The sequence below is a fragment of the Danio rerio genome, chromosome 12 (genome assembly GCF_052040795.2).
Source record: "Danio rerio strain M-AB ecotype USA chromosome 12, GRCz13ab, whole genome shotgun sequence".
Classification (NCBI taxonomy): Eukaryota; Metazoa; Chordata; class Actinopteri; order Cypriniformes; family Danionidae; genus Danio; species Danio rerio.
Window position 1 is genome coordinate 17,227,466 of NC_141032.1, and position 18,538 is coordinate 17,246,003.

An 18,538-nucleotide genomic window follows, 5' to 3' on the forward strand; every position below is an offset into this window, starting at 1 on the left:
AGTATTAAAAATCACAATGTTGATACAGGAGCAAGGGAAACGTTGCAAAACACATGATTACACAAAGAGAGTAAAGTTTATATGAAAACATCAGTGTTAAGCAGCTTAAAGTGTCCTGAACCGTTCTTTGTTTAATGCCGCATGGCACATTTCTTTTGGGTCGTAAATACCCCGGAATCAGGTTTTGAGTGTTCTCTGGGCAAAGAAGGCTCGGTTGTGGAATAAAAAGCAAAATAATTTTGTGTCTGGTCGGCCATATTTGTTACAGTGAGCCTATATGCAGACTCACAATTTGTGTCTTGTGTTCCCTCTTATATTCGTGCTTTTTGATATGATTTATATTGGTGCACTATTTATTAAAGGGTCATGAAACACCACAACACATTTTTTTGAGCTGTTGACCGTCATATATGTGTCCCACACTGCTAAAAACACTATTAGGACACATGTATTTCACTAAAAAGTAAAAATTGGTTGTTTTTGCGTTATTTTGAGCCAATTTTGGTCCCACTTTACATTAGGTGGCCTTAGTAACTATGTACCTACAGCCCTAAATACACATTTAGTACACATTTAGTACAACTTACAATGTACCTACATGTTCTTATATTGTACTTACAATTGAAGTACATCCATACTTAATATGTATTTACAGTAGTGTACTTACATACGTAGGCTAAGGTGTAAGTACATATTTTGTAAGTACACATTTGTAAGTACACAACATATTTACTATAGCTATATATATATATATATATATATATATATATATATATATATATATATATATATTGTTCATGGGGGCGAGGCAATGTCGCAGTAGGTAGTGCGGTCGCTTCACAGCAAGAAGGTCGCTGATTCGAACCTCGGCTTAGTTGGCGTTTCTGTGGCGTTTGCATGTTCTCCCTGCCTTCGCGTGGGTTTCCTCCGGGTGCTCCGATTTCCCACACAGTCCAAAGACATGCGGTACAGGTGAATTGGGTAGGCTAAATTGTCCGAAATGTATGAGTGTGTGTGTGGATGTTTCCCAGAGATGGGTTGCGGCTGGAAGGGCATCCGCTGTGTAAAAACTTGCTGGATAAGTTGGCGGTTCATTCTGCTGTGGTGACCCCGGATTAATAAAGGGACTAAGCCGACAAGAAAATTATTGAATTTTATTATTCATGGTTACCACAATGTGCGCAATATACCTATTATTCAAAGATGCAACCAATGTTGGCAGAATACATAAATGTTAATTCAGTTCATTCATTCAACATTTTGTGTTAGGAAAGTGAGTCATTTGTTTTTTTTTTTATTATTAGTGGTGTGCACCTCACCTGTTGTAAATAATGTAAATAAACTGCACCATCTATTCAGCAAAACGACGATAAGAATTTATTTGTAAACAGTAGTTAATATACAAAAGGTTTGAGGAAATAGCAAAGAATAATGTAATTTTTAGCATATACAATCTTTGTTTATGTTAGTGCAAATGTTCTCACTTATGTCATACTGCATTAAATAATGTAAAAAAAATAACAACACATACCATAACAGTAACTATGCTTAATAAATAAACAACATGTATTAGTTGTTAACTCATGTTAACTAAGTAAATTTTGTTGGGAAGGGTGGTACCATTTAGACACTCAGGAATGTTTTTAACTACTGTGAAACTACCGGGTACTTACACTGAAAATACACAAAATCTGCCCTCTTAAAATACAGTGAGGAACCATTGTTGATACACAAGAACTACCGTGTACTTACAATGAAAATACACTAAATCTGCCCTCTTAAAATACGGTGAGGAACCATTGTTGATACACAAGAACTACCGTGTACTTACAATGAAAATACACTAAATCTGCCCTCTTAAAATACAGTGAGGAACTGTTGTTGATACACAGGAACTACCGTGTACTTACAATGAAAATACACTAAATCTGCCCTATTAAAATACAGTGAGGAACCGTTGTTGATACACAGGAACTATCGTGTACTTACAATGAAAATACACTAAATCTGCCCTATTAAAATACAATGAGGAACTATTGTTGATACACAGGAACTACCATGTACTTACACTGAAAATACACTAAATCTGCCCTCTTAAAATACAGTGAGGAACCATTGTTGATACACAGGAACTACCATGTACTTACAATAAAAATACACTAAATCTGCCCTCTTAAAATACAGTGAGGAACCGTTGTTGATACACAGCAACTACCGTGTACTTACAATAAAAATACACTAAATCTGCCCTCTTAAAATACAGTGAGGAACCGTTGTTGATACACAGCAACTACCGTGTACTTACAATGAAAATACACTAAATCTGCCCTATTAAAATACAGTGAGGAACCGTTGTTGATACACAGGAACTATCGTGTACTTGCAATGAAAATACACTAAATCTGCCCTCTTAAAATACAGTGAGGAACCATTGTTGATACACAGGAATTACAATGTACTTACACTGAAAATACAAAAAAAATATCCTCTTAAAGTACAGTGCAGAACTTGTGGTCTAAGGAAATAATGTGATACTAAACTGGAAAAACAGGAAACACATTTTAATACATAGAATTTACATGCTAAATTTACAAAGATGACATAAAAAAATCACATTAGCTTCTTATAGATAAGAAATGATGATGCACCCTGGATCTACATATATTTACCCAATTTCTTAGCAGTACAACTTTTTATATTCTTTATGGTTGCAAATTATTGGATTTTGAAATGTTTCCTAATGTCATGAAACAGTGAGCAAGTACTCCTGCTTTGTTTTGTTTGCCTAATTGAGACCACGTAATACATTTCAAATGCTCTTTCAAGAGCTGTTTGCTTCTGTTGCCTCTTTGCATGTTAACCTGTGACTTGATGCTTTCCCATGCACGTTCTATGTGCTGTGTATGGCAATCAGTGATTGGATTAACAAAGTTTTCTGAATAGTTCACAGTAAAATGCCTGTACCCATGTCTAGGAAGTGCCTGAGCATATGTTCTTCAACAGTCACTGAAAATGATGGATCCTCTTCTTGCATGTCTTCAGATTATGGGAACAAGAGTCTGTCTTGAGCGGTTTTTGACTATCTTTAAACGTCTGTGGCCCTTGATTTCCAGCATTCCAAACACCCAGCTGTTTCTTCTCCATACAGAATGAAAATGGCCACAGTTATACTAAAAACAAAAAAATATATATTTTTAGATTATAGGGTATACAGGAATCATGGGTAACGCTTTCTTTTACAACCCGCAAAGTACCGCGTAAGTACAGTGAAATTACAGTGTACTTTTCTGTACGTACTGTGTAAGTATAATGAACGTATGTGTAGGTATGAGGGAACAAACCGTAATGCTTGGGTAAAAAGGGGGTAACAACCAGATGTTCATCACGAAAATGACCGCGTAAGTATAGTGAAATAACGGTGTACTTTTCTGTACCTATAGTGTAAGTATAAATAACGTTTACGTAAGTATAAGGGAACAAACTGTAATGCTCGGGTAATAAGGGGATAACAACCAGATATTCAGCATGAAAGGTACCGCGTAAGTACAGTGAAATAAGGTTGTACTTTTCTTTAAATTGCAAAAGAACAAACCATAATGTTTGCGTAAAAGGGGAGTAACAATAAGATATCCATCACGCAAAGAAGTATATTAAGTTTACGATGTACATTTCTTCAAGTATTGTATACATATAAAGAATTATGCAAGGATGGTGACAACCTATTGCTATCTGCAAATGTACTGTATATGCACCTGCGTGAGTACATTAGTACTCTTATTCAGTGCTTGGGTTTTATATGGGGTGTTTAATGAATAAAAGGTTTACAACCTGTGAAATTATGAACCCTTATTGTATACTGTATGTATTTTAAATCTGCAATTCAATATAAAATATATTTCCATACACTACTTACCTTATGTTTACTCGTCGATCTCACCAAAGCCATCAATGTCTCCATAACTCACTATCAACAAATAACTTTGCATGACATAGGCCTACCGTCAGGGTTCAATGCAGATTAAAACAGGCTCGCATCTTTACTGCTGTTGCACAGGGGGGCTAACTGTTGCATTTCAGTAAATGTATAGCTGATGCTTTATAGAAAAATCTAGTAATTTGGTCTTCAATCAATAAAAACTGCTGCTGTAGTTTACTCTGTTCTTAGTGTTCAAGTATACACTAGTATGTTAAAGTTCAGCTTCTTCCCTCTTTGTTCCCTGTAGTTAAAGGGTAAATACAGTATTTGTTCCCTCCTTGTTCCCTGTACTTACAGGGTAAATACCACATTTGAGGGTTGTAAATTAAAGTGAAGCTTTGTTCCTCCCTTGTTACCTGTACTTACAGGGTAAATACCACATTTGAGGGTTGTAAATTAAAGTGAAGCTTTGTTCCTCTCTTGTTACCTCCTTGTTCCCTGTACTTACAGGGTAAATACCACATTTGAGGGTTGTAAATTAAAGTGAAGCTTTGTTCCTCTCTTGTTACCTCCTTGTTCCCTGTACTTACAGGGTAAATACCACATTTGAGGGTTGTAAATTAAAGTGAAGCTTTGTTCCTCTCTTGTTACCTCCTTGTTACCTGTACTTACAGGGTAAATACCACATTTGAGGGTTGTAAATTAAAGTGAAGCTTTGTTCCTCTCTTGTTACCTCCTTGTTACCTGTACTTACAGGGTAAATACCACATTTGAGGGTTGTAAATTAAAGTGAAGCTTTGTTCCTCTCTTGTTACCTGTACTTACAGGGTAAATACCACATTTGAGGGTTGTAAATTAAAGTGAAGCTTTGTTCCTCTCTTGTTACCTGTAGTTAAAGGGTAAATACAACATTTGTTCCCCCCTTGTTCCCTTTAGTTTACAATGTAAAATCTTAAAGGCAGTGAAATAAATATACAAACACACAATATATTTCTTCTTTACTTTGTAACCTTTATTTTAATAAATAAGCATTTTAAAAGACTTCATATTAATCAAACATTGTCTTGTCTATCATTGCCTATACTCATTCATTTTCTTTTCGGCTTTGTCCTTTTGTTAATCTGGGGTCGCCACAGTGGAATAAACCACCATCTTATCCAGCATATGTTTTACGCAGTGGATGCCCTTCCAGCTGCAACCCATCTCTGGGAAACATCCATACACACTCACTCACACGCATTCACTACGGACAATTTAGTCTACCCAATTCACCTGTACCGCATGTCTTTGGACTGTGAGGGAAACCGGAGCACCCGGAGGAAACCCACGCGAACGCAGGGAGAACTCCATGCAGAAACCTTCTTGATGTGAGGAAACAGCACTACCTACTGTGCCACCGTGTTGCCACCCAGCTGCAACCCATCACTGGGAAACATCCATACATACTCATTCACACACATACACTACGGACAATTTTACCTTACCCAATGTCACCACATATTTTTGGACTTGTGGGAGCACCCGGAGGAAACCCACGCTAACATGGGGAGAACATGCAAACTCCACACAGAAATGCCAACTGACCCAGCCGAGGCTCGAACCAGCGACCTTCTTGCTGTGAGGCGATTGTGCTACCCACTGCACCTGCCTATACTCAAACAGCAAAATAACACATTATTTCCTTCCCCCTTTTTTTCTGGCATCTCTTGCTTGGCTTCCTCTTCTGCTCTTCTCAGCTTCCACTGAGGACTCTGATGGTGAGTGGCTGATGAAATCCCATGGGTCTTGCTGCTCTGCATTTATATAAAATATATAAACAGACAGAAAGGCTTTTAGTAAGCTATAGACATGTTTATTTTCCTGTTTAATGTGTGTGTAGTGGTTGTCCAACAATTTCACACACTAAACATTTACAGATACCATACAGACACTATACATTACTATCAAACAAAAGTACTATCATCAGATCATATGGGAGATTGTGATCATTTATAGTGATAATAATTAAAGCGCAGAGGGGAAAAGGCTTAAATAGTAGGCTACTGTGCTAAAGTCCTAGGCAAACGTTACTAGTAATTGGGTGGGGGGGGGGGGGGGGGGGGGTATTGATATATCAAACTGGCATGCTACAGAAAATATCAATTTACATTTCCAAACATTAATTTTGTCATTAACTTTGCTGTAATTAACGTATAAAGGGAGAAAATCGTCTGCACAGTCAGTATGACAACAGCCACAGAGATCTGACCTGCTCATCATCCAGTCTTTCTGGAATGACATGAAGAAACTAAATCTATAGGAACTTTGGCAACATTTCTAAGATGTGCAAAGTAAACGACAGTAAACATTGGTAAATATTCGCTGCTGGCCGTTTAGATTCGGCCATGAACTAACGTTAATGTTACGCTAAAAACAAATGAAACAAAATAAATATAATCTGGTTAATGCACAATTTCTAATCGTAACAATAGCCTTATTTACTGACAACGATTTACTCACATGTGTTACATGGTGACAAGACGGAGCAATTCCAAACGTCCCAAAAGTCTGAGCAAAACCTCGTGGCGTGCTGCTGCAGTTTGATTCGGATCTTTAGAGGCTTCTTGACTCACAACTCGTTTGAATCAACGAATCAGTAGGCGCGTACCTGAAGTGATACAATATCGCGAGATGGATTTCTAATGCACACGGAGCTGTCTGTTGTTCTCGCGATGTTTTGATGTCACACTGATCGGTTTGTTGAAGACGAATCGATTCAACTCTCCGTCCTCCATTCCCAGAATTTCCTGTTCACGGCAGTACAAGGACGGCAGCGCGAGGTAAATAAAACAAGTATTTTTATGACGTTATGTACATATAAGTGTTTGTTTAGGTTTTTGTTTATATCTGATGTTTGTACCTATTTTTAACAATTACACCCTTTTCACAACACTGTTATGACGCGTTTAACGATCATCAGGATCTAAAATCCTTGAGTTTTTTATATGATTTTTTTTATAAAATAACATTTATTTGTATCTACGTATGCATTATATAATATGATTACATGTGCGAGGTGTTTCAAACAGTGTCTATGGACATGAGTAAATTAGAAGCTATTCTCTCTTCTTGCTGGCGTTATCAGTTTCACACTATATTTTTATTTTTCTAATTGTCGAGACAACACCATCGTAAAGTTTTCATTTTATTTGAGCAAAGAAGATTGTAAAAAAAATGTGTTGTACTTTCCCATTCACTGTGCTGAAATGTAAAAAGGGTCCATAACAGTACATCAACCATATTATGTTATCTTTCACTTTATTTAGGACTAATGATGGGTTAAGACATGTACTTTAATCAAAAACTAACCTTAGGGGTACTTAACCCAAACGTTACATTTACTTACCATTTAATGAGTGACACAGAATTTAAATATGTACACTGAACTGCAAATAATCTTTACTTCAAAGTCTATACTGCCTGCACATATATATAAGCCTTTTCCCCTCTGCGCTTTAATTATTATCACTATAAATGATCACAATCTCCCATATGATCTGATGATAGTACTTTTGTTTGATAGTAATGTATAGTGTCTGTATGGTATCTGTAAATGTTTAGTGTGTGAAATTGTTGGACAACCACTACACACACATTAAACAGGAAAATAAACATGTCTATAGCTTACTAAAAGCCTTTCTGTCTGTTTATATATTTTATATAAATGCAGAGCAGCAAGACCCATGGGATTTCATCAGCCACTCACCATCAGAGTCCTCAGTGGAAGCTGAGAAGAGCAGAAGAGGAAGCCAAGCAAGAGATGCCAGAAAAAAAGGGGGAAGGAAATAATGTGTTATTTTGCTGTTTGAGTATAGGCAGGTGCAGTGGGTAGCACAATCGCCTCACAGCAAGAAGGTCGCTGGTTCGAGCCTCGGCTGGGTCAGTTGGCATTTCTGTGTGGAGTTTGCATGTTCTCCCCATGTTAGCGTGGGTTTCCTCCGGGTGCTCCCACAAGTCCAAAAATATGTGGTGACATTGGGTAAGGTAAAATTGTCCGTAGTGTATGTGTGTGAATGAGTATGTATGGATGTTTCCCAGTGATGGGTTGCAGCTGGGTGGCAACACGGTGGCACAGTAGGTAGTGCTGTTTCCTCACATCAAGAAGGTTTCTGCATGGAGTTCTCCCTGCGTTCGCGTGGGTTTCCTCCGGGTGCTCCGGTTTCCCTCACAGTCCAAAGACATGCGGTACAGGTGAATTGGGTAGACTAAATTGTCCGTAGTGAATGCGTGTGAGTGAGTGTGTATGGATGTTTCCCAGAGATGGGTTGCAGCTGGAAGGGCATCCACTGCGTAAAACATATGCTGGATAAGATGGTGGTTTATTCCACTGTGGCGACCCCAGATTAACAAAAGGACAAAGCCGAAAAGAAAATGAATGAGTATAGGCAATGATAGACAAGACAATGTTTGATTAATATGAAGTCTTTTAAAATGCTTATTTATTAAAATAAAGGTTACAAAGTAAAGAAGAAATATATTGTGTGTTTGTATATTTATTTCACTGCCTTTAAGATTTTACATTGTAAACTAAAGGGAACAAGGGGGGAACAAATGTTGTATTTACCCTTTAACTACAGGTAACAAGAGAGGAACAAAGCTTCACTTTAATTTACAACCCTCAAATGTGGTATTTACCCTGTAAGTACAGGTAACAAGGAGGTAACAAGAGAGGAACAAAGCTTCACTTTAATTTACAACCCTCAAATGTGGTATTTACCCTGTAAGTACAGGTAACAAGGAGGTAACAAGAGAGGAACAAAGCTTCACTTTAATTTACAACCCTCAAATGTGGTATTTACCCTGTAAGTACAGGGAACAAGGAGGTAACAAGAGAGGAACAAAGCTTCACTTTAATTTACAACCCTCAAATGTGGTATTTACCCTGTAAGTACAGGGAACAAGGAGGTAACAAGAGAGGAACAAAGCTTCACTTTAATTTACAACCCTCAAATGTGGTATTTACCCTGTAAGTACAGGTAACAAGGGAGGAACAAAGCTTCACTTTAATTTACAACCCTCAAATGTGGTATTTACCCTGTAAGTACAGGGAACAAGGAGGGAACAAATACTGTATTTACCCTTTAACTACAGGGAACAAAGAGGGAAGAAGCTGAACTTTAACATACTAGTGTATACTTGAACACTAAGAACAGAGTAAACTACAGCAGCAGTTTTTATTGATTGAAGACCAAATTACTAGATTTTTCTATAAAGCATCAGCTATACATTTACTGAAATGCAACAGTTAGCCCCCCTGTGCAACAGCAGTAAAGATGCGAGCCTGTTTTAATCTGCATTGAACCCTGACGGTAGGCCTATGTCATGCAAAGTTATTTGTTGATAGTGAGTTATGGAGACATTGATGGCTTTGGTGAGATCGACGAGTAAACATAAGGTAAGTAGTGTATGGAAATATATTTTATATTGAATTGCAGATTTAAAATACATACAGTATACAATAAGGGTTCATAATTTCACAGGTTGTAAACCTTTTATTCATTAAACACCCCATATAAAACCCAAGCACTGAATAAGAGTACTAATGTACTCACGCAGGTGCATATACAGTACATTTGCAGATAGCAATAGGTTGTCACCATCCTTGCATAATTCTTTATATGTATACAATACTTGAAGAAATGTACATCGTAAACTTAATATACTTCTTTGCGTGATGGATATCTTATTGTTACTCCCCTTTTACGCAAACATTATGGTTTGTTCTTTTGCAATTTAAAGAAAAGTACAACCTTATTTCACTGTACTTACGCGGTACCTTTCATGCTGAATATCTGGTTGTTATCCCCTTATTACCCGAGCATTACAGTTTGTTCCCTTATACTTACGTAAACGTTATTTATACTTACACTATAGGTACAGAAAAGTACACCGTTATTTCACTGTACTTACGCGGTCATTTTCGTGATGAACATCTGGTTGTTACCCCCTTTTTACCCAAGCATTACGGTTTGTTCCCTCATACCTACACATACGTTCATTATACTTACACAGTACGTACAGAAAAGTACACTGTAATTTCACTGTACTTACGCGGTACTTTGCGGGTTGTAAAAGAAAGCGTTACCGAATCATGTTCAATTTAATACATTGTAAGACCTTTGTAAGACTCTTTGCTTACATTTTAAGACCTCGTCGCCACTTTAGATTTTACCAGTAATATTTCTGAAATTTTAAAGTATATTTACTAGATACTTATGTTTAAAAGCCCATCTAACAATTTTGTGACAACTCCTTATCAATTCAACATATTTCAAAAGGTAAGGAAACGAAGCACAACATAATTATTTGAGTTACTACACATTTTTGCAAATTTAATTAAGGCAAACTTTATAGCTTAATAAAAATACATGTATAATAAAAATATAATACCTTGGAACGCAACATTCAAAACTTCTTAATACTTTTAAAGGGCTTTAATTTTCTCAAACATTTTAATACTTTTTAAGAATTCACGAACATCCTAAATTAGGATGACGTAATCAGTATTTAATTAACCTAAAAAATCAGTGAAATAATTTGTATAATATGTGTATATATATATATATATTTTTTTTTTATACAACAGTTCTGTCTGGTTTTTGAATCTGATTGGCTGATAACCATGCATAATGTACTTTTAAGGCTTTTTTAGTCGAAAATGTAGTTGTTTAGATTGCAACTATGCAGTTTATTTATAAGCATAGTGCTTATTTCAAAATATTTATAATTTCTAAGAGACAGCGTGTCGGCGTCCATTAGCCAAAGACAGTTGACGTTGTCTATCCACAAGATGGCGCCAGGACCGCATAATAAGCCCTTGTTAAGAAGATTAAAACAGCATGATAACTACAGCTGATCAAATCATTATTAAACTAGTAGGTGATATTCTAAGTCGATCTCTCTCTTTTGTATAGATTGCATCTATGCAGCCTACTTATAAGGACAGTGCCTATTTTAATAGTTACTTTCTTATCCAGGTTCTCAACAGTGTTATTTAGAGACCTCACCCCGAACACCCCTCCTTGTCGCAAACAAAACAGCAGTCTGGTAGTGATTGCGCTGCTTTTTTCAGGGTTAATTATTGTGATATCCCGATTGCAACAGAGAAATACTGTAGACTGTAAGAAGATTTCTCTGTAGATGGATGGCATTTCATGTCAAGCCTTATAATCTTAATATGTGAGCAAAATCACCTGTTTTGTCATCACTTTAGACATTACGCTACAGAGAATCATTCAAATAGCTAGCTCTAAAGTGATGTTGGTGAATTAGTAACGGCTTCTGCTGTTTTGATGTCAGCTGCAGATGTGAATGAATGGCGGAAGAAAGTAGTTCCTAATACAAAAAGATTTTTAGACTCTCCGTGTTTGATTTTCTTTTTTTTTTATATAAACAATTGTGCCATCGAAACAGAAAGATACCTGCAAAACACTTGTTTTAAAATGTAATTTTGGAAAAAAAGAAAATCAGTTGAATTAGAAAAATAGTGGCCAAAAGTCCTGAGTAGAGTAGTATACTTAGGTGTTGCAAGAATACCATTCTTGCAACACCTAAACATAAAGACTGGCTTGAACAAACTAAAATAAATGTAGATAGGATTGTAGAATTCTACACTGTTTTATGAAGCAATGAGGCCTAATTAGAAATTTCTGGACTTTTATTGATTAGCAGAACAGTTTGATTAGAACACAAAAAAGCTTAATCTGCTAATCATCAGAACACCATTCCCCTATACAGGTGAAGTCAGAATTATAAGTATTAATTTTAATTTTCTTTTTAAAATATTTCCCAAATGATGTTTAACAGAGTCTTATTTGTTTTTTTACTAGAATAAAAGCAGTTTTACATTTTTTAAACTCCATTTTAAGGACAAAAACCCTTTAGGCATTTTTTTACAAATAGTCAACAAAACAACCCATCATTATACAATAACTTACCTAATTACCCTAACCTGCCTACTTAACCTAATTAAACCAGTTAAGCCTTTAAATGGCATTTTAAGCTTTATAGAAGTGTCTTGAAAAATATCTAGTAATATATTATTTACTGTCATCATGGCAAAGATAAAATAAATCAGTTATAAGAAATTAGTTATTAAAACTATTATGTTTAGAAGTGTGTTGAAAAAATCTGCTCTCTTTTAAACAGTAAACAGGAAAAAAAATAAACAGGGGGGCTAATAATTCAGGGGGGCTAATAATTCTGACTTCAACTATATATTGACTTAAGTTAAAAAAATAATAATAATAAAATTAAAAAAAAAACTCTTTCTGTTTTAAATAACCTCATTTGTCCATGCTCCATTTACCTTTCTTTTATGTGCAAACTTGGACTCATCAATAGAAATAAACTTGCGTACTGCCTCTGTCTGCTCTAGGCTGTACAATTATTACTGACTTGTATACTATAACACTGTACATATAAATAAGATTTTTTTTTTTTTATAACTACTCACCTGTAAATAAATTCCAGCCACTTAATGAGATGTAATTTACCCATTTGGCTGAAAAGTGAACCTTTTGTTACTGATGATGTAACTTTGCGATGACCCTTTCTTCTGCACAACCTATAAACAAATAAAAACCAGTAAAGTAAATCATAAAAACATGCTAACAGCCAACCTAGTATTTCATATTTAACACAATATTTCATATTTAACACAATATTTCATATTTAACACAATAAATAAATTTTATTTATTTATTTAAAACTTTAAAATTTAAAATATTTATTTTGTGTTTTTTGCTGTTCAGTTTTTTTTTTTTTTTTTTTTTTTTTGCATGGTCTGCATTGAGGAGAGAGTAACACATTTCACTGCAGCACTTTGTGTGTGTGTGTTTATTGGATATGTGATTGTGATAAATGTTGGCAATTGCTTTAAAAGTATTGCTAATACCAGGGGTTCTTAATCCTGTTCCTGGAGATCTACCTTCCTGCAGATTTCAGTTGCTATCCATATCAAACACACCTAAACCAATTAATTAGGACCTGAACACCACGTGATAATTACAGGCAGGTGTGTTTGATATGGGTAGCAACTGAAATCTGCAGGAACGTAGATCTCCAGGAACAGGATTGAGCAGCCCTGCTATATACCATGGGGTTAAACTCCAAGTTCCTGGAGAACTGCAGCGTAGCAGAGTTTAGAACCCACCCTGCTTCAACATTACCTATAGAATTCTAACAAGCCTTAATTATTTTGATCAGGTGTGTTTAATTAGAGTTACAGCTTAAAGTCCCGGTCACACTGCACTTTTCTCCCTATAGACTTCCATTCATACGCATGTGAGTACTGCAGACCTGGAATGATAGCTCACGAGACAAATTTCACAATTCGCAGCATTGGAAAGTTCAAGCTTGGAGAACGCTGATTGCGAAATCACATCATGTGATTGCTTGAGACCAATCAAAGATCAAAACATGACCTCTCTGGCTTGCTTTTTCAATTTCTAATTATTTTGTTTAATTCCACTACTCGCTTTGTTTAATTCCACTTCGCAGTGCAGAATATTACATGCTTAAACGTTAGTGTGACCGCAGCCTTACTGTGCAGACCTGTAATATGTAAGACAATATTTATATCTGCTGATTTCTTAATTTTGTTAAACATTTTCTGTTATTTATTTGTTTGGTGCCAAAACAATAAAATTAATTTGTCTGAAAAAATGTTATGCCTTCTATTTTTAAATAACAGCTAAGAATACTGATTATTTTAGTAACACTACAATAACTATATTATATATATAGTTATATATAGTTATTATATATATATAATATATATATATATATATATATATATATATATATATAAATATATATATATATATATATATATATATATATATATATATATATATATATATATATAAATAAAGGGATAGATAGATAGATAGATAGATAGATAGATAGATAGATAGATAGATAGATAGATAGATAGATAGATAGATAGATAGATAGATAAAATTTAGTTACATCAATACTTATTTTTTAAATTGTCAGTTTATAAAATTTATTATGATATTATGAATTAAAAAGCATAAGGAATTATGTTTGGGTTTTGACACATTATTTAAAATATGTGGCTAAGAAATAACTTATTTTTAGGGCATGTTAAAAAAATCTAAACCACTGGAAAGTTGAAAAAAAACCTTAGCGTTGAACCCTCCTTGATGAGATATCACTCTGTTCCCAGAGAACCAGGGTTACGCAAGTAACCCAACATTCTATTTCAAACATTTGCTTGGTATATCAATATGTGAATGATATAGACCACTCCTATAACGCATGCTTTTTGCTTTCGCATGCTGGTTCGATCACCTCCACCATCCAATGGGAGAGCCGTTAAGAGGTAATAGCTTCACCTCTTTGTGTAGAGGTGTAATGCTCATATGGGACAAAATGTGCAATTTTATCTTTTCTACTGAGAGAAAAGGAGGGACATAAAAAGCAAAACTTTTAAAGCAGAACAATTATAAGCAAAATAATCCAGGCTAAAATCCATGCATGCTTGATCCACTGATAAGGCATGTTGCTCGCTTACTCACTTAGCTAAGATTAGAGTACGTAGAAACAGTCCTAAGTGATAAGAGCTTAATAGGAATATTCTCCAGAGGTTCGTATAGAGATGGGGTGGCCAACCCTGTTCCTGGAGAGCCACCTTCCTGCAGATTTCTGTTATAACCCATATCAAATATGAGCCAAATTCTCATTTACCACAGGTGCTATAACCCCATTAAGAGGGAGTGTTTTCCAGCAAACTGAAGCCTGTAACGCCTGGTCACAGTCACGAGTACCCAAAGGTGTGGAGAACACTCTATCCAGGCCTCTGGATAAAGAGACTGAGGCTGTTGCCAAACCGACTCCACTGGTGGTGCACTGACACCCTCTTGTGGCCAGAAAAAAAATTCAGCCCGGATCTGTTTTTTTCAGAGACAGGCCTGTTTCTCGGCTTTGAGCATTCTCTGTGTTTTTATTTCGTTTTTGGCTTTCTGCACCCTCAGCATTGAGCTTAGATGTAACAGATTTTTTTTATTTGCCATAAACACAAGGAAAGAAGTGCTTTGTGACAACTTATGCCTGAACCCAGCAGACCAAATAATGGCCAAATGCTCTCCATCTGAACTTGTGAAATTGCTATTTGACAGTCAACACTACATTGTGTGTCAGGGTAAAGCTGAACTGGCTTCTGAGCTGTGGGGTTTTGACGGTATGAACACATACAAAAATGTTCTCCTCTGCGTCTGAGAAATGGGCCACTCAGGAACAGGAGGATGTGGGGCATTTTTACATGGCAAGCAGAGGTAAAAAGCCACATTGAAACGACAGAATGGCCGAATAGCCCACTTGAGTCCACTGGAAAATCATGATCATCAAATTTTTCCCTATCCCTGTTCAGCCACATCAATTACTTGCCCACAACGGCGAGAGCTATAGTAATGCCGTGAATTGCATTGTCTCACATGAGGCGCATTGATTAAGATCTGATTTTATTATCACACCTGGATTTGAGGATCCTCTGCCATTCCTCCTTGCAGATCCATTCATTCATTCATTTTCTTGTCGGCTTAGTCCCTTTATTAATCTGGGGTCGCCACAGCAAATTGAACCATCAACTAATCCAGCATGTTTTTATGCAGCAGATGCCCTTCCAGCCGCAAGCCATCTCTGGGAAACATCCACAAACACTCATTCACACACACTCATACACTTCGGCCAATTTAGCCTACCCAATTTACCTGTACCGCATATCTTTGTACTTTGGGGGAAACCGGAGCACCCAGAGGAAACCCACGTGAATGCAGGGAGAACATGCAAACTCCACACAGAAACGACAACTGAGCCAAGGATCGAATCAGTGACCCCGCATCCTTCTTGCTGTGAGGCAACAACACTACCTACTCCGTCACTGCTTGCAGATCCTCTACAGTTTTTTTCATGCTTTATGATAAATGTTGATGGAAAACCATTTTTAGATCCAATAAGGATTCAATTTGGTTTAAATCAGGGCTATGGCTGGGTCATTCAAGAACAGTCACAGAGTTGTTGTAAAGCCATTCTTTCATCATTTTAGCTGTGTGCTTAGGGTCATTAAAGGTAAACCTTCAGTCCAGTCTGAGGTCCTGAGCAACCTGAGCAAGGTTTTCTTCCAAGATATCGCTGTACTTGGTCATCCTGTCTGTGCACCTCCACATCATGATGTTGCCACCACCATGCTTCATTGTTGGGACTGTATTGGACAGGTAATGAGCAGTGCCTGATTTTCTCCATGCATACTGCTTGTAATTAAGGCCATCAGACCAGAGAATCTTATTTCTCACCATTTTAGCAAACTCAATGTGGGCTTTTTTTCATCTTGCACTTAGGAGAGACTTCCGTCTGGCCACTCTGCTGGTGAAGGGCAGCAGTGATGGTTGACTTTTTACAACTTTCTCCCATCTTCTGACTGCATCTTTGGGTCCTTCTTTACCTCTCTCACCAGGGCTTTTCCCTCTCGATAGCTTAGTTTGGCCAGACAGCAAGCTCCAGCAGGGTTCTTGTCATTTCAAACGTCTTTTATGTAAGGATTATGAAGGCCATTAGCCGCGTTTCCACTATCGCGCCTAAAGCGAGCGAGCCAGGGTGAGCCAAGGCTAGTCGCGTTTCCACTGTCACTTCCAGGGCCTAATCGGGGCTTTCTTGGGGCCAGCGGCCGGCCTTTTTCGGCCCGCCGAATACCTTGGGCCAAAGAGGACTAGCCAGGGCTTCCGGGCGGAGTGAAAGGAGAGGCGGGCACAGTTTTCCGATCGCACACGAGTACATGCACCAAACACATAGCAAATAAATAAATAAGGGAAAGAAAACATCTGGAACAAATTATAGGCTGGGGTCTTTTTGCGTGTTTGTGTTTTAAATGTAAGGCTTTTACATAAAATTAGGCTGTTGCATAATATATGTGTGTGAGACCGCGAGGAAAAGAGCGCTCCCTTCATAGCTCTGTTGATGCCGCGAGTGGCTTTTTTCTTTTATTTTTTATTGTTTTTATTTATTTTGGAGATAATACACTATATGAATACAACAGAAAGACATTAAACTTTACAAATGTCGTGTCCACTTTTGTAGGCTCAAAACAATAGTGCCATATCTAGATAAAATAGCCTAAGCTAGCCTACATTGAAATGATTTAAAGAATTATATCAGATATAATAAAATGACATTAAATAAATTAACTAATATAAAACTAACAAAAACTAGCTATAACAATAAGGTACTATATCAAACTGTTTTAAAGCCGTTAAACTTTCATTTTTCAAAAGCCTCTATGAAAAAAAAGATTTTAGATATTTTCTAAAAACAATAAACACTGGAGAATGATTTAAATATTAAAGTATTTGGATACGATGATATTAATCAAATTATGCAAACAGAGCATTTTCGGGGTGAGTGAAAGCAGAAACTAGACAACCTTCTTTACTGTCTGCAGCTGCGCAGCACTTTACAGACTGTAACAGAAATTAGCTCATTTTATGAATATTAATAATCAACAATAACGGTTTATTCTTAATTATTAATATTCCGGCTTAAGCTTCAGTCAATTTGGTCAAACAAACATGATGATTGTATATCATCCCGCCCGCGCGACCGAGCGGATTTTCAGATTATGAATATTAATTATCAACAATAACGAATTATTATTAATCATTAATATTCCGGATCAATTTATTATTAATTTGACCAAACAAACACAAGCAGAGCCGCCGCTCTTCCGAGCGGACACGGTAATGATCTATTCATTTATGTAGCAGATGTTTTGCATTAAGCCTTGGTGTACGCCCATTACTAACTGCGGGTTGATAAGAGGTGTATAAAAGCCTGGCGGAGAATAGTGGAAGTTGCGTCATCGTCCAGCTGACTCCCTGTGGTGGGTGTGTCACTGCCGTGCGTTTGGTATGTAGTGGCTGTGTCACTGCCGTGCGTTTGGTATGTAGTGGCTGTTTAAGCCTTATTTTCGCTTTCGTTTCAAATTGTGTTGGGTTTGATTTAGTTTTTCTTGCTCTGGAAGGCTGGTGTCTGTTCGGTTGCTGTTGCACCATAGAGTGGCTACTGTGGGGCGTTGTGAGCTTTGAGAAGTCGCGTTTCCTATAGCTGAACTCTCCCTCGTGATTGTTGACACTTATGCGCGTTCCCGTGACTGCTGTCTTCCCAATCGGTAAGTAGGGCGCTACCGCTCGTACATTCTGTGCATATCAAACTACTAGGAGTAAAAACTGATTTCTGTTATATTTTCTAGTTGGTTATTAGTACGGACGCCTGGCTTTGCCGGAGGGATGACTGGGGACTGGCTCAAGTAGTCTGTTTTTGATACCCCTGTAAGCCCATTTAATATTGTGTTTTCTTAAATGTTTATTTCCTTCCTAATTGTTGTTTTCTTCTCTCCCTAGGAGCTGGGGGTGTCTAGTACGGGCAGTCGGGCTGCTGTGTGGTGTGGCTCTTTTGAAGAATTAGTCTTTTGCGCACTTGTGTGCATTGAAGTTCACTGTGTGGTGTTTTTGGAATCTAAGAGTGTGCACGTGTGAATTTGTGGGTCATTCTCTGGCCCAGTGCCTA

The 18,538-nt window shown here is 36.9% G+C and overlaps 2 long non-coding RNA genes across 2 annotated transcripts; one reads left to right on the top strand and one right to left on the bottom strand.

Moving 5' to 3' along the window:
* Positions 1 to 5,007: 5,007 nt before the first annotated feature.
* On the bottom strand, positions 5,008 to 6,484 carry LOC147841338 (uncharacterized). The gene is made up of 2 exons (XR_015503992.2): positions 6,416 to 6,484; positions 5,008 to 5,709 (listed from the first exon to the last, which is right to left on the bottom strand). It is a non-coding gene; the product is annotated as an uncharacterized LOC147841338 (long non-coding RNA).
* Positions 6,485 to 7,063: 579 nt separating this feature from the next.
* On the top strand, positions 7,064 to 10,041 carry LOC147841339 (uncharacterized). Its single transcript, XR_015503995.1, has 3 exons — positions 7,064 to 8,532; positions 8,615 to 8,860; positions 8,932 to 10,041. It is a non-coding gene; the product is annotated as an uncharacterized LOC147841339 (long non-coding RNA).
* The last annotated feature ends 8,497 nt before the right edge of the window (positions 10,042 to 18,538 follow it).